At 46.8% G+C, this 23405-nt stretch overlaps 1 pseudogene; it reads left to right on the top strand.

Annotated features, from left to right (window-relative positions):
- Nucleotides 1–11430: 11430 nt before the first annotated feature.
- LOC146007225 (interferon-induced protein with tetratricopeptide repeats 5-like) lies at nucleotides 11431–16261 on the top strand (annotated as a pseudogene).
- The last annotated feature ends 7144 nt before the right edge of the window (nucleotides 16262–23405 follow it).

Here is a 23405-nt window from a genome sequence, read left to right as displayed (position 1 = left end):
CCAGTGTGTATGCATAATGTACCTTAAGATTTACAGTTTGTTCGTGACTGGTCATGTTATCTGAGTTTCAGTTCTTCCTGTTCTCCTCCTTCCAATACTATCTATAAACAGGCCATAAAAGCAGCGTCATTGTAACTAAGCAGTTCATTTCGATAGCTCTGAGAAGTTATCCTGTCACTGCTGCTTAGTACGGAGATTGTGGTCACACAGAACCTGACAGAATAGCAAATAACCAGTTTCCTTTATGATTTTTCCACATTCTGAGTAATTGATTTATTTAATATTTTCTTTTTTAGTCAATAAATAAATATTAAATACAAATATGTTGATAGTGATCTTGAAGCATTTTTTTTAAATGAAATGTAGTCAATTAGCGGTGTGGTGTAAAGCAGAGATGAGCCGTTCAGTTTTGTTGAAACCTACCGTGTTTCCCCGCTTATAAAACCTACCCCAAAAATAAGCCCTACCCTTATTTCTGGACAATGGTTCAAAATAAACCCTACCCGGAAAATAATCCCAACCAAAAACCCCATTTTCCCGAGTGCCTGTGCTAAACTACCAGTACAATGCCTCCAGCTCCGCCCCCGCTATCCCCCCCCCCCCCCCCCCCCCGCATGAAATGGATGCTGCTGTGGTAGCAGTCCTGGTACCGCTGAAGCCTCCCGGTCACAGGGATGCATTGCTTATGTGACGTCAACGCGCACCATCCAAGCGGCGTCTGTACGGTACACAGGCGGGAGCGGAGTGACGGCGGTGGAAAGGCTGAAAAACGTGGAAGGAAAACGAAGTTGTGCTGAAAGTATAAGGTGAGGGGCAGGACTGAGGGGCAAAATGTGGATGTTGCTAAAAGCAGGAATGAAGGGCATTAAAATAAGACCTACCCTGAAAATAAGCCCTATGGGATTTTTTTGGACCAAACAAAAAAACAAGACTGTCTTATTATCGGGGAAACACGGTTGCGCACATGAACCGATTCCTTACTCCGGTTGCGCAGTGCATCGCTATGCTGCGACATGACTCCCCTGTCCGGCCAACCACGATAGGCAGGACAGATGAGCGTGGTTACATCTGCATGATTTATGGCCAGCTTCACACAAGCTGCCAGTAAAGGCTCATACACACTAGGCGATTTTGAGCTCAAAATCGCCTTGTGTCTCTTGCTGGGCGATGAGATGTGAGCGATGATGCGTGACCCCGCATCATTACCGGCTGATGCCGTTCGTTGGCCTGTTTTACTTGCCCATTCAACCACTTTCCATAGACTCCTACTGTGGAAAGTGGTTCAGTGCCATCCCCCATCCCCGGAAATCGCTTGACTAGGTGAATACTGCTCAATGTGTATTCACTGAGCGATTTTTTCGGACAGCAATTATCACGATAGCCCAGCATACATACTTGGCAAAAATGGCCAGTGTGTATGCACCTTAAGATTTACAGTTTGTTTGTCACTGGTCATGTTATCTGAGTTTCAGTTCTTCCCGTACTCCTCCTTCCAATACTATCTATAAACAGGCCATAAAAGCAGCGTCATTGTAACTAAGCAGTTCATTTCGATAGCTCTGAGAAGTGGGTGTGGTATGGGACCCCGACAGTCGGGATCCCGACAGTCATTATCCCGACGTCGGGATCCCGACTGCCCGGAGTCAGACAGCATGGCGAGCGCAAAAAAGCCCCTTGCGGGCTCGCTGCGCTCGCCACGCTGCGGGCACGGTGGCTCGCTACGCGAGCCACCTATTCTATTCTCCCTCTATGGTGGTCGTGGACCCCCACGAGGGAAAATAGCGGGTGTCCGTCGGGAACCCGGCTGTCGGCATTTTGACAGTTGGGATCCCGACGTCGGGTAAATGACTGTCGGGATCCCGACTGTCGGGAACCCGTCCGGCACCCCTGAGAAGTTATCTTGTCACTGCAACTTACTACGGAGATTGTGGTCACACAGAACCTGACAGAATAGCAAATAACCAGTTTCCTTTATGATTTTTCCACATTCTGAGTAATTGATTTATTTAATATTTTCTTTTTTAGTCAATAAATAAATAGTAAATACAAATATGTTGATAGTGATATTGAAGCAATTTTTATTCAAACGAAATTTAGTTAATTAGCGGTGTGGTGTAAAGCAGAGATGAGATGCTCAGTTTTGTTGAAACCTACCGTGTTTCCCTACTAATAAAACTTACCCCAAAAATAAGCTCTACCCTTATTTCTGGACAATGTTTCAAAATAAAACCTACCCTGAAAATAAGCCCTACCAAAAACCCCATTTTCCTGAGTGCCTGTGCTAAACTACCAGTGCAATGCCTCCAGCTCCGCCCCCGCTATCCCCCCCCCCCCCCCCCCCCGGCATGAAATGGATGCCGCTGTGGTAGCAGTCCTGGTACCGCTGAAGCCTCCCAGTCACAGGGATGCATTGCTTATGTGACGTCAACGCGCACCATCCAAGCGGCGTCTGTACGGTACACAGGCGGGAGCGGAGTGACGGCGGTGGAAAGGCTGAAAAACGTGGTAGGAAAACGAAGTTGTGCTGAAAGTATAAGGTGAGGGGCAGGACTGAGGGGCAAAATGTGGATGTTGCTAAAAGCAGGAATGAAGGGCATTAAAATAAGACCTACCCTGAAAATTAGCCCTATGGGATTTTTTTGGACCAAACAAAAAAACAAGACAGTGTCTTATTATCGGGGAAACATGGTAGCGCACATGAACCGATTCCTTACTCCGGTTGCGCAGTGCATCGCTATGCTGCGACATGACTCCCCTGTCCGGCCAACCACGATAGGCAGGACAGATGAGCGTGGTTACATCTGCATGATTTATGGCCAGCTTCACACAAGCTGCCAGTAAAGGCTCATACACACTAGGCGATTTTGAGCTCAAAATCGCCTTGTGTCTCTTGCTGGGCGATGAGATGTGAGCGATGATGCGTGACCCCGCATCATTACCGGCTGATGCCGTTCGTTGGCCTGTTTTACTTGCCCATTCAACCACTTTCCATAGACTCCTACTGTGGAAAGTGGTTCAGTGCCATCCCCCATCCCCGGAAATCGCTTGACCAGGTGAATACTGCTCAATGTGTATTCACTGAGCGATTTTTTCGGACAGCAATTTTCACGATAGCCCAGCATACATACTTGGCAAAAATGGCCAGTGTGTATGCACCTTAAGATTTACAGTTTGTTCCTCACTGGTCATGTTATCTGAGTTTCAGTTCTTCCTGTACTCCTCCATCCAATACCATCAATAAACAGGCCATAAAAGCAGCGTCATTGTAACTAAGTAGTTCATTCCTCTGAGAAGTTATCTTGTCACTGCAGCTTACTACAGAGATTGTGATCACACAGAACCTGACAGAATAGTCAATAACCAGTTTCCTTTATGATTTTTTCCACATTCTGAGTAATTGATTTATTTAATATTTTCTTTTTTAGTCAATAAATAAATTAAATAAATAGTAAATACAAATATGTTGATGGTGATATTGAAGCAATTTTTTTTCAAACGAAATTTAGTTAATTAGCGGTGTGGTGTAAAGCAGAGATGAGCCGTTCAGTTTTGTTGAAACCTACCGTGTTTCCCTACTAATAAAACTTACCCCAAAAATAAGCTCTACCCTTATTTCTGGACAATGTTTCAAAATAAAACCTACCCTGAAAATAAGCCCTACCAAAAACCCCATTTTCCTGAGTGCCTGTGCTAAACTACAGTACCAGTGCAATGCCTCCAGCTCCGCCCCCGCTATCCCCCCCCCCCCCCCTGCATGAAATGGATGCCGCTGTGGTTGCAGTCCTGGTACCGCTGAAGCCTCCTGGTCACAGGGATGCATTGCTTATGTGACGTCAAAGCGCACCATCCAAGCGGCGTCTGTACGGTACACAGGCGGGAGCGGAGTGACGGCGGTGGAAAGGCTGAAAAACGTGGAAGGAAAAAAAAGTTGTGCTGAAAGTATAAGGTGAGGGGCAGGACTGAGGGGCAAAATGTGGATGTTGCTAAAAGCAGGAATGAAGGGCATTAAAATAAGACCTACCCTGAAAATAAGCCCTATGGGATTTTTTGGGACCAAACAAAAAAACAAGACAGTGTCTTATTATCGGGGAAACACGGTAGCGCACATGAACCGATTCCTTACTCCGGTTGCGCAGTGCATCGCTATGCTGCGACATGACTCCCCTGTCCGGCCAACCACGATAGGCAGGGCAGATGAGCGTGGTTACATCTGCATGATTTATGGCCAGCTTCACACAAGCTGCCAGTAAAGGCTCATACACACTAGGCGATTTTGAGCTCAAAATCGCCTTGTGTCTCTTGCTGGGCGATGAGATGTGAGCGATGATGCGTGATCCTGCATTATTACTGGCTGGCGCCGTTCGTTGGCCTGTTTTACTTGCCCATTCAACCACTTTCCATAGACTCCTACTGTGGAAAGTGGTTCAGTGCCATCCCCCATCCCCAGAAATCGCTTGACCAGGTGAATACTGCTCAATGTGTACATAGGCGAATCTAGAATTATGGTAATGGGTGGTCCCAGATCTAGACATAAAAGTAGGGGGACCTTTGCGCCGCGTAGCCGCGCGGCAAAAAGGGGGGTGGCCTCATGGGAAGGAGGCATGGCATCACAAAAAGGGTGTGGTATTACACTTTAGACCATACACAGTAATGCCCATTACACATTTTAGCAAACTCAGTAATACCCATTACACATAAAGCCACACGCCATAATGCCAATTACACATAAGGCCACACACCATAATGCCCACTACACATTGTGCCACACATCATGATGCCCATTACATACTATATAACAAACCATAATGCCCATTACATATTTGCCACATAAGTGCTGCTTACCTACGTGCTCATTGCTAGGGGGTTCTTGCTTGATGGCACCATAGTACCCATTACACATGATGCCGAACACCATAGTACCCATTATACATGATGCCGCACACTATAGTACCCATTACACATGATGCCGCGCACCATAGTACCCATTACACATGATGCCGAGCACCATAGTACCCATTACACATGATGCTGCACACATAATGCCGCTTACACATGATGCTGCACACCGTAATGCCCCTTACACATTAAGCCACACATTATGCGTAATGCCCCCACATACCGCCACTTGAAGCTTCCCTTAAGCAATACCCCCAAAAGTGCCACTTACTGTAAATTTTTATATGAGCCTTCGCTGCTGCTGCAGGGAGAGATGGAGAGCAGTGCAGCTGCTTCTATGGGGAGAGGAGCAGAGCGCAGTGCAGAGCAGCTCCCACTCCCCTCCTGGTGTCCCCTCTAGCTGAGTGGACATTTGAAATATTGTGCACGCTGTTGTTGTGCGTGACGTCGGGGGAGCACGCCGGGTGCCAGCACCACATGATTAAAGGGGGGGCGGGCTGAGGTGAAAGCGGGGAGAAGAATTGGAGCGGAAGCTGCAGGGGTGACAGTCATTGACAGCTGGGCAGAGAGCAGGGGGCTGCCCGACTGTATTCAGAGCACTGCAGGTCACGGCTGTTTGAAATAATACCCCTTTCACAACAGAAAATGCAGGGATTTACCTGGGAATATGGTCCCTGGATCATGCAGGGACATTCCCAGGCTGACCCCTTATACATCAGCCTAGTCCGTGCATTTTCTGGTGTGAGGGGGAGAGACAACCACTCCCCTCTCCCTACCCCCCTTTAACCAACCAGCTATATCTTCGGAACCAACTGACCCATTTACATGAGACCAGTATCATATTGAAGAACTTTTGAGTTGGCTTCGAATGATTTTGGTCCCGTGAAACTGGGCTGTTTGGTTCCAGAGAAACTGCCCTGAAAGAACATAAACAGTCATGAAATTACATTTAAGAAATGAAAAAAAAAATGGTTTAACCTCAATATCCCTGGAACCAATTAACCCATATGGATCCAGCCTGGTATTAGATTGAAGGCCCAGCGATTTGGGTTCGACTGAGATCAACCTCGAGCTTCAGTGATGCCGAAGGGGGAACTGGCAGCCGTTGAACTGGGTGGGGGTCGGAATTAGCGGGTCCCATGTTATCCTATAGGGAAAACGTTCCAGTTTTGCCTGGCCGTATCTCCGGATCCCAGGTGGTCCTGTGCACCCCCGGACCACCCCCTAGATTCGCCTATGAATGGGTATTCACTGAGCGATTTTTTCGGCCAGCAATTTTCACGATAGCCCAGCATACATACTAGGCAAAAGTGGCCAGTGTGTATGCACCTTAAGATTTACAGTTTGTTCGTTACTGGTCATGTTATCTGAGTTTCAGTTCTTCCTGTACTCCTCCTTCCAATACTATCTATAAACAGGCCATAAAAGCAGCGTCATTGTAACTAAGCAGTTCATTTCTCTGAGAAGTTATCCTGTCACTGCAGCTTACTACGGAGATTGTGGTCACACATAACCTGACAGATTGCCAATAACCAGGTTCCTTTATGATCTTTCCACATTCTGAGTAATTGATTTATTTAATATTTTCTTTTTAAGTCAATAAATAAATAGTAAATACATATATGTTGATAGTGATCTTGAAGCAATTATTTTTCAAATTAAATGCAGTTATTTACTCAAAATCGCCTTGTGTCTATTGCTGGGCGATGAGATGTGAGCGATGATGCGCCATTCATTGGCCTGTTTTACTGGCCCACAACATACCTCCCAACTGTCCCTCTTTCTGCGGGAACGTCCCTGTTTTTTGGGATGTTCCCGCGTCCTGCCTGGTGCCGCTTTGTCCCGCAGTGGGGGGAGGGGGGCAGTTGGAAGTTCTCCCCTGACACCTGGTGAATAGATGCTGCGCACAGCGTCTATTCCCATAGTAGAGGGGCTGGGGGCTGAGCAGCAGCTTACATAGCTGCTGGTCAGGCCTCCTCAGCTGGTCAGGCCCCCTGGAGCGTGGCCTCGTGGGAATGACGTGATTACAGGCTATGCCATCTTGAATCTAAGCCACTGCCCCTTGCATCTAAGTCCCTCTTCGCCTGTCAAAAAAGTTGGGAGGTATGCAATTGAACCACTTTCCATACATTTCTACTGTGAAAAGTGGTTCAACCCGCATAGCCCCCCCCCCCCCCCCCCCCCCTAAATCCCTGGAAATCGCTTGATCAGGTGAATACCGCTCCATGTGTATTCACTGATCAGTTTTTCGACCAGTAGTTTTCACAATTACCCAGCATAAATACTTGGCAAAAATGCACAGTGGCCCTTATTCTAGTTGACTCAGACGGATGCGTATTTCAGACGGCCATCGAGTGTTCTTAGCCCCGCCTACCATACGGATCGCTCACACCGTCCGAATGCGGTAAGACAACTACGAATGGACCGTGAGTGGATGTTTCATGTGAACACCTCCTACATCTGTGGGAACCTCCCCCATCCTCCGATGGTCGCCGACCATTGAATGATGGACCAAACGGTCAGTCAGCCACGAGTGCTCCAGACCACTCGGACATTTTTCCGTGTGAAAGCAGGGATATGGGAGGGCAGCTTACATCCGGCTATGTCAGGTGTCCGCCCCCACACGTGCGTCACGGCCGCATTACCATACATACGCCCAGCGTTTTCAAGGGAAAGCCCATGAAACGCGGGGTGTACGCATATGGTAATGAGCCCAAACAGCCCTTCATGCCCCTCTCCACCCCCTGCTCGGATGGTTCTGAACCATCAATTTCTGCACGAAATTCACACCGTGTTCGGACGTGCAAGGCGTTCGCACATGCGCAGAAACACCTCTGCACATGCGCAAACAAAATACATCGGCCAATCTGACCGAACATGCAGCCGTCCGACTCAATCAGAATAAGGGCCAGTGTGTATGCACCTTAAGATTTACAGTCATCTTATCTGAGTTTCATTTCTTCCTGTACTCCTCCTTCCAATACTAATCAATAAACAGGCTATAAAAGCAGCCTCATTGTAACTAAGCAGTTCATTTCAATAGCATTAAGAAGTTATCCTGTCACTGCAGCTTACTACGGAGATTGTGATCACACAGAACCTGACAGAATGAGGTATGGTAAATATAACCAGTTTACTTTATGATTTTTCCACATTCTGAGTAATTGTTTTATTTAATATTTTATTTCTTAGTTACAGTTTTTTTTAAATAATAATACATATACAGTAGGTGTGGATAGTGATCTTGAAGCAAATTTATTTCAAATAAAATGCAGCTAATTTATCCACCGTTAATCTCCCGGTGAGACATATCAACCGGCTTATATGCTTATGTTCACTTAGGTTCAAGATGCTTAACATGTATATCGTGCGCATTGTGCACACATGTTACTGGAACCACCTTTTGATATGTAATTATATCTGCACAAATACTGTTTTGTTTATGAAAATTTGCAAACTCAAATAAACTTTGTTAAAAAAAAAAAATTGCAGCTAATTAGCCGTGTGGTTTAAAGCAGAGATGAGCCGTTCACATTTACTTAACACCAAGAGTACATGAACCGATTCCTTACTCGGATCAACCTAGCAAGTTCTGGTCTGATTTTGGATGGCATGTAAAGTTTCTTTCCCATGATTTCAGGTGTCATTTCACACTGGATATGACTGGACATTAATGTTATTGATTGATAGTAGGGAGAGGACTACTTTGTCCACTCTCTACCTGCTGCCTCGCCCTCATGTCCTGACCATCCCTGTCATCCTGACTTCTTGCCTCAGGTCTCCTTACCTGCACCTCATGTCACCTGTCTGTCTCCCCCTCCTTCTAGAGTAGACTGTAAGATCCTTAGAGCAGGGCCCTCTTCCCTCCTGTTCTCACAGCACCCTTCTTGCATTTCAATTAGTGCTCTCTAATACCCCTTTTATACCAAAACGCCGGGTCGCACCCGGGTTTTTGGACCCAGTTTCAAGCCGGGTGCGACCCAGCGTTTGGTCCCTCTTACACCAGCCCCCCTACCCGACGCAGGCGGTTCGTGAGACACCGCTTGGAGATGACATCATCTCCAAGCGCTGATCGCCGCTGCCGGGACCCGGACCGCTGCTCTGGGGGCAAGCCCAGCACTAAGGTAATCTGCTGGGCTGCCCCCGTGAACCCCCCCCCCCTCCAGCCGTCATTCGCACACCGGCGTCCATTCACCTCCTACACTGCAGCCGCTGCTGTCTGCAGATTATAGCAGACAGCAGCACAGGCTGTCTGTGCCCCCCCCCCCGTCCAACCTATGGACACTGCGGTCCGCAGGTTGCACGTCCCCATTGATGTAAATGGGAGCCGGGTCGGATGAGCCGGCGTACCCATTTACACCACCCACTACCCGGGTCCTAGCCGTGTTCTACCCTGGTCAGGACCGGGGTAGAAGTCCCGTGTAAAGGGTCAAGGCGTGTCCCATTTACACCACCGCTGACCTGGGTCTAACCCGCCAAAGACCCGGGGTTTTGCGGCGGTGTAAAAGGGGTATCACATACAATCTATACCTGCATCTCACTCACTTCCCTACATCTCAGCTGTATTGTGTACTAAGATTTGTGTTGTTAATTGTGCTCGGTTTTTGATCTTCTGTCGCTATTATGTCTAGTTCTGTTCACCCTGTACTGTTCTAATGTGTTCTATATGTCCGGCGCTGCGTACCACTTGTGGTGCCTTATAAATAAAAATATAATAATAATAATAATATACTATAGAACATTACATGATTATAGCTGTTTGTAAGTGTTTTGGTTTTGATTCTAGTTTTCTTTAAATTTGTTGAGGTATTTTTTGGGGAAAACCAAAACAATGATGATTCAGAGGCTCACCTAAAATGGTTATGGTATAAAAGGTTGACAGTGTCTAGGTGAACACCAAATGGCCGACATGGACAAGGTCGACATAAAGAAAATGTTGACATTAGGTTTTCATTTTTGGGGGGTGATTCATTTGTAGATTTCATCACATTGACCTTAAATTAGTGAACCACTCTGCTCGGCTTTGCGTCAGGCACTTACCGTTTCCAATTGGCGTCCACGTGGATGGTAAAATAGAAAATGCTCAAAAATGTTTTTTTAAAAAATAAATAAAAAAACTCATGTTGACTTTTCAAGTGTCAACTACTGCCGCATTGACCTTTTATCTATTATTATTATCCTTTATTTATATGGCGCCACAAGGGATCTGCAGCGCCGAGTACATAAACAAATAAGTAAAATAGTGACTTGAATACAATAGAGGACAAGTACAGGGTACATAATCATAGCTGCCTCAGCAGTGGACACTGGAATAAGTATCAGCGTGGATTTGGTTTCAGCAAAGATAGTATAACCCTTTGAGTGCCAAGTGAGTTTGTCAAAATAGATTTGAAAATTGGCAAGAAAACATTTTTATTCACCATAATGACCTGTAATGTTTACATTTACATAGGAAATATCTTTTTTTTTTACAAAATGTTTTTTATTTGAATTTAGATAACAAATGTGAGCGCCGCTGGCATTTTTTGTGTACATTTTTGAGATGTTGGCCATTTAAAGGGTTAAGCAAGAACCAGAATCAGCTTTATTGGCCAGGTGGTCACAGTGCAGCGCCAAGCAAGAAACAAAAAGGGGGGTGGGGGGGGGGGGGGAGAAGACAGACAATAGATACCTCACATACATTTCATGTATATAGAACAATCGCATGTTATAAATTTGCACGTTAAACATTGTTCAGTTAGTTGACATTTATTGGGAAGAAGCTTTTAGTCATTTGTGTTCACTTTTCTGGGATGGACCTATAGCATCTGTATAAAGGGAGGATTTCAAACAGGTTGTGGCCAGGATGCAGCTTGTCTGCTGATATCTTCCCTGCAAGATTCTAAACCCTGGCCAGGTATAGTTCTTGGGCAATGGGGAGATCAGCCCCAATGATCTTTTGTGCTGTCCTCACCACCCTTTTCAGCCTTCGTCTATCATTCTTGTTTGCTCCTCCGTACCAGATTGTGATAAAGGAGCATAGGACAGACTCTATGATGGCAGTGTAGAAGATGAGCAGCAGCTCCTGCAGGATGTTAAATTTCTTGAGTTGCCTCAGGAAGAACAACTGCTGCTGAGCCTTCTTGACTGTAGTGTTAATGTTAGGCCCCCATTTGCGGTCTGGGGAAATTTTTGTCTCTAGGAATTTGAAGTCGACCCACAACACCACTCTGGATGCATGGCATTAGGCTTCTTTCTGAAGTCCACCACCATCTCAACAGTTTTTGAGGTGGTTGAGGTCAAGATTGTTTCCGCACCATTGAGTTAGCTTGTCCACTCCACTTCTGTATGCAGACTCTTCTTCGTCCTTGATTAGGCCGATGACAGTTGTGTCATCTGCAAATTTTATGATTTTTACTGATTGTTCTGTGAAGGTGCAGTCGTTTGTGTATAGGGAGAAGAGCAGGGGGGAGTAGACATATCCTTGAGGAGCACCAGTGCTGATTGTGTGTGTGCTGGTCATGAATGCACCAGCTTTCACCAGCTGTTTCCTTGATGTCACAAAATAGAGTTTTGGCTCTAGGATGCGTGGGATGATTGTGTTGAATAATGAGCTGAAGTGTATGAATAGGACCCTTGCATAGTTACCTAGACAGTCCAGGTGCTGTAGGATATGGTGCAGCCCAAGTTTAACGGCTTCCTTGATACTTCTGTTCGCTCGATAGGTGAACTGTATGGGGCCAAGGTGAGTATTTGTCACTACTCTCAGGTGGTTTAGCACCAGCCGTTTGAACAATTTCATGGCCACTGATGTTAGTGTGATCGGCCTGACATCATTCAGGTCTTTTGCAGTTCAGGTCTTGGGAACATATGATGATAGTTGAGTATTTGAAGCAGGAGGGGAACTTACACATTTCCAGTGAGGTTCTAAAGATCCTGGTGAAGATAGGGGCAAGCTGTGTTGCACAGGTCTTTAGTGTAGATGAAGACACTCCATCTGGGCCTGCAGCTTTCCTAGATTTGACCCTCTTAAACATAACTTCTGCCTCTACTTGGCCCACCCGAAGAGCCTGGGGGTGGCAGTCTTGGTAGGGGATGGGCATGCAATGGCCAGTGACACAACATTTCGGGGTGGCTATGCGGCATTCACAAGCCAAGGTGGAAGCAGAGGTGTTCCAGAGGAACAGGGAGATGTGGGCTTTTCCTGGTGCTTCACACCTGGGTGCAAACCGCACCCGTCCTTCCGACTCTGCCATTATGGAGCTGCTCCTATCAATATAATCACCATTCGTGGCCTCGCACCAGCCGACAGAAGGGGTCACATGCGTGCCCCATTCCGTTGGAGCCCTCCGCCACTCACTGCCAGTCCCCTGCACCTACCCACAGCCCCCCGCTGCCCCCACGGCTCCCCTTCACCCTGAAGCGAAGCTGCTCCCCGTCGCTTCGCTGATAGGGACGTGCGTGTCAACCTTTTGCAAGGCTCATAGTATTGGTTACTTAAATTTAATTTACATGTTTAGAGATATATTTTAAAAAAATATTTTCATCCAGCAGGACTATTGGGCAATTGCTCTACTATAGTTTTGGTTAATTGTTGTAACATTCAATTTACAGTATACTTACCTACTCTCCCAGAAGTTGCGGGAGACTCCCTGTTTTTGGGATAGTCCCCCGCAACCCCAGAAGCGTGATAGCTCCACCCCCACACCCCACCAGCTTCCTAGGGAAGCAGGCAGGATATGCAGATAAAGTAGGAAATCGTGAGTCCTCATGGGGGGGGGGGGGTGGAGCTAAAATGTGGATGTAGCCTAATGGTGCTCCTGCTTGGCTCTGTCCCCCAAGAACCCTGCTAAAAACCCTGCTTGAAAAATATGAATGAACTACATCTGCAATACACAATACATAGAGAGCTGAACCAATAATAGCATTGTTATTCTCTTAAAATGATGCAAAGAGAATCACATGTACATTTTATCAAAATAATTAATCCAAAATGTTGTGTACTGAAATTATATTTGTAAGCATGGGTGTGTTTAATAATCTACTAATAATCGCACTTATTTTGTTTTCTTACTACAGCGAGCTTCCTGAGATTGCCTTGAAATCACACCTTCTACAGCTAAATTGTCATTTTACTTGGAGCCTTTTGGAGAAAGACACGGAAATTGATGAATTAGCAGACAGGTTGCAAAACCAGTTGGCATTTTTGGTCCCTGAAAACAAATACATGGTGCACAATCTGCTCGCCTACATAATGCACCTTAAAGGCAACTACTCAAAAGCCATTGCCAATCTAAAGGAAGCAGAAAATAATATTAAAGAAAACAATTCAGATGGGACAGAAAGAAAGTATCTGGTGACATTTGGGGATTACGCCTGGGTTTACTATTACTTAAAGCGATATGAAGAGTCTCAGAAATACATAGATAAGATAGACCAAATTAATAGAGAATTAAAACTTTCCCCAAATGACTGTAAAGACATAGTTGATGTTAGTGGGGAACAAGGTTGGTCATTGTTGCTTTTTTGTGCACGATATTCTGAAAAAGCTAAAGAATGTTTTGAGAAGGCTCTTGAGCGTGACCCAGGACACCCAGAGTGGAATTCTGGCTACGCTACAGTGGTTTATCGAGTGGAAGGATTCAACGGCAAGGAATGCCCAGCTTCAGAATGCAAATCGTTACCACTGTTAATACGAGCTGTAGAGCTAAACCCTAAGGATCCGGTGGTGAAGGCACTTCTTGCATTGAAGTTACAAGACCTGGACAGAGCTGGTGAGGGAAGAAAATATATTGATGAAGCTCTAGAACAAGCTCCAAACAATCCATATCTACTTCGCTATGTGGCAAAGTTTTACAGAATAGCTGGACAGGTGGATGAAGCTCTCCATGTCCTGGAAATTGCACTAGATCTTATGCCAATGTCTGCATTTCTACATCACCAGATAAGTTCATGTTTAAAAGACAAGATTATTCAAAAGAAGAACTTAAGAAAGGAGAATCTTCAGCATAGTCAAAGGCTCACAGAAGAAATTGATGCACTCATCAAAAAAGGCATATTTCACTTAGAAAAAGCGCTGGAATACAAGAAGACATTTGTCTCTGCATACATAGGCCTAGCAAATATGTACCGTGAGGCAAAGGAATATGGGAAAGTAGAAGAAACATTTGAAAAAGCTTTGGCCATACCAAATGTTATAGATGAGGAGAAACAGCAGATCCACTTCATGTATGGACTTTTTCAAGAAAAAAACAAGAAATCTGAAAGTGAAGCTATAAAACATTATAAAAAAGGTTTCCTGATAACTGATCCAAAGCCATACAGAGAATGTTGTGGGAAAGGTTTAAAAAGGATAGCAGAAAGGAAGATTAAGAGAGACAGCACAGATCCCCTGGGGTTTGGTCTGCTTAGGTTTCTGTCAGAGGAGTAACTAGAACTTTGTGGGCCCCATAGCAAAATTTATAATGGGGCCCCCCTAACTTGGATCTCTACCAGTGCACATCGCACCATGTGTGGCCATCATTAGTGTGAAAAGTAAAAATGTGCCCCTCCAATAGATATTTTAAAAATAAACACATTCTAAAAAAAAAAAAAGAAGTATGGCCTTGGTTCAAAGGGTAATTTGAACATTATGTGACACACCGCAATGCCATTACACATTATGTGACACACCGCAAAGCCCATTACACATGTGACACACCGTAAAGCCCATTTTACATTATGTGACACACCGCGATGCCCATTACACATTATGCAACACACCGCAAAGCCCATTACACATTATGCAACACACCGCAAAGCCCATTACACATTATGGGACACACCGCAAAGCCCATTACACATTATGTGACACACCGCAAAGCCCATTACACATTATGTGACACACCGCAAAGCCCATTACACATTATGTGACACCGCGATGCCCAATACACATTATGTGACACACCGCAAAGCCCATTACACATTATGTGACACACCGCAAAGCCCATTACACATTATGCGACCCACGGCAAAGCCCATTACACATTATGGGACACACCGCAAAGCCCATTACACATTATGTGACACACCGCAAAGCCCATTACACATTATGTGACACACCGCAAAGCCCATTACACATTATGTGACACACCGCAAAGCCCATTACACATTATGCGACACACCGCAAAGCCATTACCAGGGGTTAAAGTGAGGGGGAATGGGGTGGAACTGAGTTCCACCACCTCTAATGGTGAGGTGGAACATTTTAACCTCCACATTGGCTCTGCACAGTAATTCTTACAGGAAAGAATTCTAGATTGCAGGGGGATGCCAAAAACCCTACCACTGGCCCTGTCTCTGCCTAATGGGGGGAGGGAATGGGGTGTAATTCCTTACAGCTTACAGGCCGGCAGCCAATAAGGAGCGACTGCCGATCTGCGAGCAGGGGTTAGTTAACAGGCAGTCCTAGGGAGCGGAAGTAGCAGCGGTCTGGTGGTCTCATTCAGCTTAGGAGCTTTCAATCATTGTCCACGCCGGATTCCTGCCCCTGTCACTAGTGGGGAGCATGAGGAGGGTTGGATGGCAGCGGCGACCGCAGTGAGTCTAGGCTGCGGGGAGGGTATTGGCGGCAGCTCCTACCTCGCAGTCCCCCTTCCAAGCTTATGTGCCTGCCCGGAACAGCGCAATCTCGTCCGGCGCCCGCCCAGCTCCTTACTCTCTCCATTGTCCATTCAGTTCAGCCTCATACAGGCGGCAGCGCCAGCCAGGGCCGGCGACAGGGGGGTCAAGGGGGACAAGTGTGACGGGCCCCAGTGATCTGAAGGGCCCCATCTGTGTGTGGCTGTCTGACTGACTCACTGTGTGCCACTGCAGTCTTCTGTGTGTGCACCCTGCCGCTCGGCGCTCAGAGACATCTACTCTGTGTGTGCACATGGCCTGGGGCCGCACCTGCCGCTGTGGCCTCAGTCTCTGGCCCCTGTACTTTTACTGCGCGTGTTGTCTGTTCTGCACTCTGCATATGACCAGCCCTGCCTGCTCATAGTGCTAAGCAATCTTTTGTGAAAGTGACAGGCCGGAAGCCAGCAGGAAGCAGGAGCCAGGTCAGCAGGACTTAAAATGAGAGAAGTCTGCACCTGAAAGCAGGCTCTGGAGCAGCGAAAGATTAAAAGAGGCTCATGCAAAAGAGCATTGTGTGGATTTGGGATTAGGTGGGGGGCCCCAGAAACACTATTGTACAGGGCCCCAAGATTTCTGTTGCCGGCCCTGGCGCCAGTGGCTCCCTTGAGAGTGTGCAGGGGAGAACCTCAGACGCAATTGAGTGTTATGAAAAAGCTTTAAAATATGATCCTATAAATTAAATAAGGGATATCTGGCTGATCTCTGTGAGTTAAAGTTGATGATATAAGAACTCATAGATTATAACAAGAATATTATGGGAGCCATTTAGTTACATACACACTAGGCGATTTTGAGCACAATGTAGCTCACTTTTCCTGTTTTAAGCTACTTTGAGCACGGATGCACATTTTGCACCTGATTAAGCTCATTGGTAAAAAATAAGTTGCCTTTACTACATTGCAATAGTAATATATAAAGGATATAAATACATTTAAGTGCAACTAATATATTAATCCAGCGTTTCAAATCTCTAAAAGAAAAATATTAAATCCTATAGCTAGAATAATACTCAAGCATTCTGGACCTCGTTCAGAGTAGAACTAAGTTGGGAAGGATCTAGATTTTTATATGGGGAGGGGGGGGGGGGGGCAGTTTAAGAATTAATTATTTCCAGTTCCAATCCTATAGACCATCAGAGCCATCACACTGTCCTCAGCTATTGTGTATATACATACAGTACGCAGCAACAACTTAGTATTGAGGAACACTCCTTGAGTGAGTCTATGCTTGCAGGAGCAGAAATACTGACATTATGTTTCTCTACATACTGTACATGCTCACAGCTGAATGCAAAAATGCCCTCAAAACATACTTTTGTGACATGCCTGCGTTTTTGAGGTCGCTACCCATTACTTTCTTGAAGTACGGCAGTCTCTTTCCATCAATTACAGTGTGATTGCGGCATATGCACAGTCTGCCGATAATTACGCACATGTGTGAACAGCAGCATTACAACCAAGCATGATCAGAGTGCCCAGGCTCATCAGCAGCTCAGCACTCGATAAATGTAGACTACATCAGGCAGCATAATCACTCAGTATAAGACCTTTGAACCTCACAAAGCTGCCATACAACAAATACAAACAGCAGCATATGGTAAGCCACACAGTGCAAAGGGGGGGCATAGTCCCGATTGCCCACCCACTGTACTGGACCCATGCCTCAGATGATGTAATGGTTAGCATTACTGTCTCAGAGCATTGAGGTCATGGGTTCGATTCCCACCATGGCTCTAACTGTGCAGAGTTTGTATATTCTCCCCGGACTTGCGTAAGTTTCCTCTGGGTACTCCGGTTTTAACCTGCAATTGAAAAATATACTGGTAGGTTAATTGGCTCCCAACAAAATTAACCCGAGACATGTTTGCTTAGCACTTTTCCCACCTATTTTGACAAATCCACTGGGCACTCAAAGGGTTAATTCTGAAATTTTTTATAAATTTAAGATATATATTATAATTGTGTGTTATGACAATAATTGTTATGTTGATACAATTGTTTTTACTGCTATGTCACAATCAATAAAGTATTCAATTGAAGTTGGTGTCAGGAAATATTAATCTCCGGAGAGACATTTCTAATTTAATCAAAATAATTTTCCTAATTTCATTGGTTACCTGCAAATCTGTTCTTAACATGTGCTTTTTTATTGTTCTTACAGCATATCATTCAGCCCCACTGTAGGGGGAAATTTACTAACATTTACAAATACGTCCGATGCCAGATACGAGTGCATACGACCGGCATCGGCCATATTTTCCAGAAAATATGACTTGTAAAAAAGCAGGTTTACTAATCTGCCATTTTTACTGTATTCATATTTCCTGATGGTGTAGGTCACCGTATTTTTTACTATTCTTATTTGGCGGCTGTATATATGGTCGACAAATACAAACACGAATCTGTAGCCTGCACCGATCAGTCAGATCCATGCAGGCTGCCCGTTGTAAAATAAATAGAATAAATAAATAAATAATAATAAAACAGCATTGAGTCCAATTCCCCACGGCTGTACCAGCCCCGGGCTCAAAGGGCCTGTTCCTGGTTTTCAAAAATCAGGGTCCAAACAACAACATAGGGGATCCCCACAATTTCTAAAACCAGCAGCAGGCTTAAGGGCTGGTCCTGGTTCCCAAAATACAAAGGAGAAAAGGAGAACCAGCACCAGGCCCAACCAGCCAGCAGGGTAATACCACATCTGGGGGAAACTATTTATGCTAATTCCCCCAGCCAAAGCATTAATCCCCCCTGACTGTTCAGCCCAGCCAGGGACCCTGGGGAAGTGGGAACCCCCCAACAAGGAGGTCCCCCCCCCCCTTCAGAAGCCTGGGGCTATCCCCAGTGCCCCATAGCGGTGGGAACCAGGTTGAAGTGGAAAAATAGAATAAACTGATGCTGCAGTCACCCCATTTTGTGTCATCTTATCTAGGAGTAGACTATTCTGCCCAGGGTAATCCTCTGCAATTCACCCAAGATGGCTGCCTCACCTGGAAATGTGAGGCTGGAGTACACAATCTGTGGAAGCTATCACCCATAATACCTACAATATCCCTGCATTATGCTTATTCACTTGAGATTTTCCTTTTTATGCCTGTGTGACTGTCTATTGCAGTGATTTTCAACCTTTTTACCGTGCGGCACACTAAATAAGATTTTAAAATTGCCAAGGCACACCATGAGATCTCCATAGGGCAAAACACATTAGCCCCCACAGGAAAAAACCAAACCTATTGCCCCCCATATAAAAAACAATCACACTGGTCCCCACAGGTAACACAAATAAAATACATTGGCCCTTTACATGAAAATAAGAGACCAGTAAATAACATTTGAACTGGTGGTGGCTGTAAACTAGTTTGGGCATCTCTAGATCTGGGGGCACACTTGAGAACAGCTCAAGGCACACTAGTGTGCCACTGCACAGTGGTTGAAAAACACTGGTCTATTGTGTATTAATGAAATCTTCTGTACTGAGGCCCTTATTCTTTTTGATTTCTTCGCTTACACATTTGCACGTCTGTAAGGCCACCAAAGCCATTCATTCAGTTAAACACACAAAGGGGAGTGGTGTGCTAATGCACCTACACTACCGTGTTCATACGGATCTTACCCTGTCCGCTCGGACTTCCAGAGTGTGGACAGGTGGACGACCGGAAGAACAGGCCATCTATGCTGCAATGAGGGAAGTACTGTATGCTTTGTCAAAATAAAAAAAAAGACAAATACTTAAAATACACAAACTTTAAGCATTCTCTAGCAAAAAAAAAATACCCAATGTATTGTAATTAAATAAAACAGGGGGAAGAGTCAGACCAGGGCCCCCGCCGCGCCCCTCCTGCAAGCCCGGGCCCAGGTAATTAGTACCCCCCTATCGTGGCCTTGGTTGCGATTGGCAGTCATCAATAATTTAATATCAATTAGGGATGAGCGGGTTCGGATCCTAGAGATTTATGCATAGAGGGGGCTGCTAGTGCTACAGAGGGGGCTGCATTATTTTAATTAAATAAAAAAATGAAAAGAAAAAAAAAAGATTTTTTTTAATTACTGCTGCCAGTGCCCAGTATACGTCCAGGGTGCCCGCATGTGTGCTGCATCAGTCCAGGGGTGCCTGTATGTGTATTGTATCCATCCAGGGGTGACCACATGTGTGCTGCATCAGTCCAGGGGTGCCTGTATGTGTACGGTATCCGTCCAGGGGTGACCACATGTGTACTGTATCTATCCAAGGGTGCCCACATGTGTGCTGTATCAGTCCAGGGGTGCCCACATGTGTGCTGTATCAGTCCAGGGGTGCCCACATGTGTGCTGTATCAGTCCAGGGGTGCCCGCATGGGTCCCATATCAGTCCAGGGGTGCACGCATGTGTCCTGTATCAGTCCAGTGGTGCCCAAATATGTGCCGTATAATTCCGTGGGTGCCTCCATGTGTCCCTTATCAGTCCAGCGGTGCCCACATGTGTGCCGTATAATTCCGTGGGTGCCTCCATGTGTCCCTTATCAGTCCAGGGGTGCCCACATGTGTGCTGTATCTGTCCAGGTGTGCCCACATGTGTCCTGTATCAGTCCAGGGGTGCCCGCATGTGTGCTGTACAAGTCCAGGGGTGCCCGCATGTGTACTGTATCAGTCCAGGCAGCGGTGTAGCTAGGTGCCATGGTGCCTGGAGCAAGGGCATATTTTGCGCTCCCCCTCCCGGTAATGAATTGGGGGCGTGGCTAACATGTGTTGGCATGTTACATTTGAAATATATAAGACACTGTAACGGAATCTGCGTCACTATATAAAACACTGTAACGGAATCTGCTGCGCTATATGAGACTCTGTAACGGAATCTGCTGCGCTATATAAGACACTGTAACGGAATCTGCGTCACTATATAAAACACTCTAACGGAATCTGCTGCGCTATATAAGACACTGTAACGGAATCTGCTGCGCTATATAAAACACTGTAACGGAATCTGCTGCGCTATATAAGACACTCTAACGGAATCTGCTGCGCTATATAAGACACTGTAACGGAATCTGCTGCGCTATATAAGACACTGTAACGTCTAGGCAGCCTAGTGATGATAACACCACCACATTATCCTGTGTGTATTTGGGGGAATGCTTACTTTAATTAAAGGACAGAGATTTGTAGCTTCCTCCCCTCACTCCCCCTCCTCCCTCCCATCCGTGTGCACTCATCAGCGGCAATAACGGGGGTCAGCTGATGTGTGTGCACAAGTCAAAGGTTATAGATAAAACTTTACAGTTGCGGAGGGAGACGCTGGCTGTCCGAGCTGGCAGGTGAGAAGTGCCAGACGCGAGCTGCTTCTCCGGCACTGTGAGCCTCTGATCCTCTGTCTGCAGCCCCAGAGAACACAAGCAGCCTGCACCAGCGTCATGCCCGTGTCCGTGCTCGGACCTGCAGCCCTGTCTGATCTCTCAAGCAGCGTCCAGCAACAGACATCAGGCTGTAGGTACGCTGAGTGATAGGACCAGCAGCTAGGCGCCAGGCAGGGCAGCCGACATCACACGCTGCCCGCCATTAGTGTAGCAGGGGATCATTTGCGGAGGGGGGGCGGGCCGGCGGCACCATTTCACCAATCTGCGCCCGGAGCATGAGCTCCGGTGGCTCCGCCCTCCCTACACCTCTGAGTCCAGGGGTGCCCGCATGTGTGCTGTATCTGTCCAGGGGTGCCTGCATGTGTACTGTATCAGTCCAGAGGTGCACGCCTGTGTCCCGTATCAGTTCAGGGGTGCCCCCATGTGTTCCATATCAGACCAGGGGAGCTGCCCTTTTTTTTAATGAAAATAAAAATAAGGGGTGACTTTCTATGGGATTAGAGAATGTGACTTTTGCGAGTTTTTTCGCAAAAACGGCCGAAATCGCATTTTTTTCCATTTTCGCATATTTAATGAGCTGCGAAAATGTGAAAAAAATGCGATTTTGGCCAACAAGTTGGACACACTGGAAATGCGATGGCTGCTTTTAGCAGCACATCGCATCCAGATGTTTTCACATGAAAAAGTATACAAATCGCATATTTAATGGTATGCGATTTGTATAAAGTGTGACTATAATTCGCCCAAAAATCAGACCAGGTTCTGATGGGCGAATTAGCCAGAACCCTGCACAGATCGCAATGATCTGTGCAGGGTTCTGGTGTAAAAAAAAACTTAAACAGTTAAAATTAAAAAAAAAACCAGCGCGGGGTCCACTGCCAGAGCATAACCAGCCCCGGGCTCATTGAGCCGGTGCTGGTGACATAAAATCAGGGTCCCCGACAAATAGGGGTCCCCTTGATTTAATGAAACCAACACCAGGCTCATAGTCCGGCGCTGGTTCCCGAAATACGGGGGACAAAATGACTAGGGGTCCCCCGTATTTTAAGAACCAGCACCGGACCCAACCAGCCAGCAGGGTAATGCCACAGCCGGGGGACACTTATTATATAAGGTCCCGCGGCCAAAGCATTATCCCCGTGGCTGGTCAGCATGGGCAGGGGTCCTGGGGAAGTGGGAACCCCCCCAATGAAGGGGTCCCCCCCCTCCAGGACTTACCAGCCCATGCTGAAAGTCCGGGCTGTCCCCGATGCCCCTGGGCGGTGGGCATCGGGCTGATGGATAGTGTAAAAAATAGAAGTAAAACTATTGTTTTCTACTGTAGAACTATGAGTCCCAGCAAGCCTACCCCGCATGCTGGGACTTGGAGAACCACAAGTCCCAGCATGCGGGGCATTAAAGGGCCCGCTGGCACTTGTAGTTCTATAGTACAAAAAATAGTTAAATAAAACACACTGACACCCTGAAAAATTAAAGTTTAATACACACATAACACACACACTGATACTTACCTACCTTGAGCCCGTAGGTCGGTCCCTGGATCCTGGGTCCGGGCTCCGGGGCTCCAGGGCAGAAGAGTCCGGTTCCGGGGCCTTGGTCCTGGTTCCGGGGCTCCAGGGCAGAAGAGTCCGGTTCCGGGGCCTTGGTCCTGGTTCCGGGGCTGGTCCTGGGGTTCCGGAGCTCCAGGGCAGAAGAGTCCGGTTCCGGGGCCTTGGTCCTGGTTCCGGGGCTGGTCCGGGGTCCAGGATCCGAAGAAGTCCACAAGGGGTACCTGAGGAAGGAAATCCTACTCACCTGGTCCCCAGCGACGACATCGGCATCCTCTCCGGCAGACGCGCTGCTCCCGGCTGCTGTGGTACCCGCTCTCGGACTGGAGAGGCGCAGAGATTTTCATCTTCCGCGCCTTTCCTCCGGATGATGCTATTGGCCGCCTAGCGGCCAATCAGGAGCCGACTTTCTCGGCCAATAGAATCATCCGGAGGAGAGGCGCGGAAAATGAAAACTCTGCGCCTCTTTAGTCCGAGAGCGGGTACCAGCCGGGAGCAGCGCGGCTACCGGGGAGGATGCCGAGGCCGTCGCCGAGGACCAGGTGAGTAGGATTTCCTTCCTCAGGTACCCCTGTGGACTACTTCAGATCCTGGACCCCGGATTCTTCAGCCCAGGAGCCCCGGAACCCCGGACCAGCCCCGGAACCAGGACCAAGGCCCCGGAACCGGACTCTTCTGCCCTGGAGACCCGGAGCCCGGACCCAGGATCCAGGGACCGACCTACGGGCTCAAGGTAGGTAAGTATCAGTGTGTGTGTTATGTGTGTATTAAACTTTTATTTTTCAGGGTGTCAGTATGTTTTATTTAACTATTTTTTGTACTGTAGAACTACAAGTGCCAGCGGGCCCTTTAATGCCCCGCATGCTGGGACTTATGGTTCTCCAAGTCCCAGCATGCGGGGTAGGCTTGCTGGGACTCATAGTTCTACAGTAGAAAACAATAGTTTATATTCTTTTTTTTACACTTTACTTCAGCCCGATGCCCACCGCCCAGGGGCA

This window comes from Crinia signifera, chromosome 6 (genome assembly GCF_055691185.1).
Source record: "Crinia signifera chromosome 6, ASM5569118v1, whole genome shotgun sequence".
Taxonomy (NCBI): Eukaryota; Metazoa; Chordata; class Amphibia; order Anura; family Myobatrachidae; genus Crinia; species Crinia signifera.
This window is presented reverse-complemented; position numbering and strand designations above follow the sequence as displayed.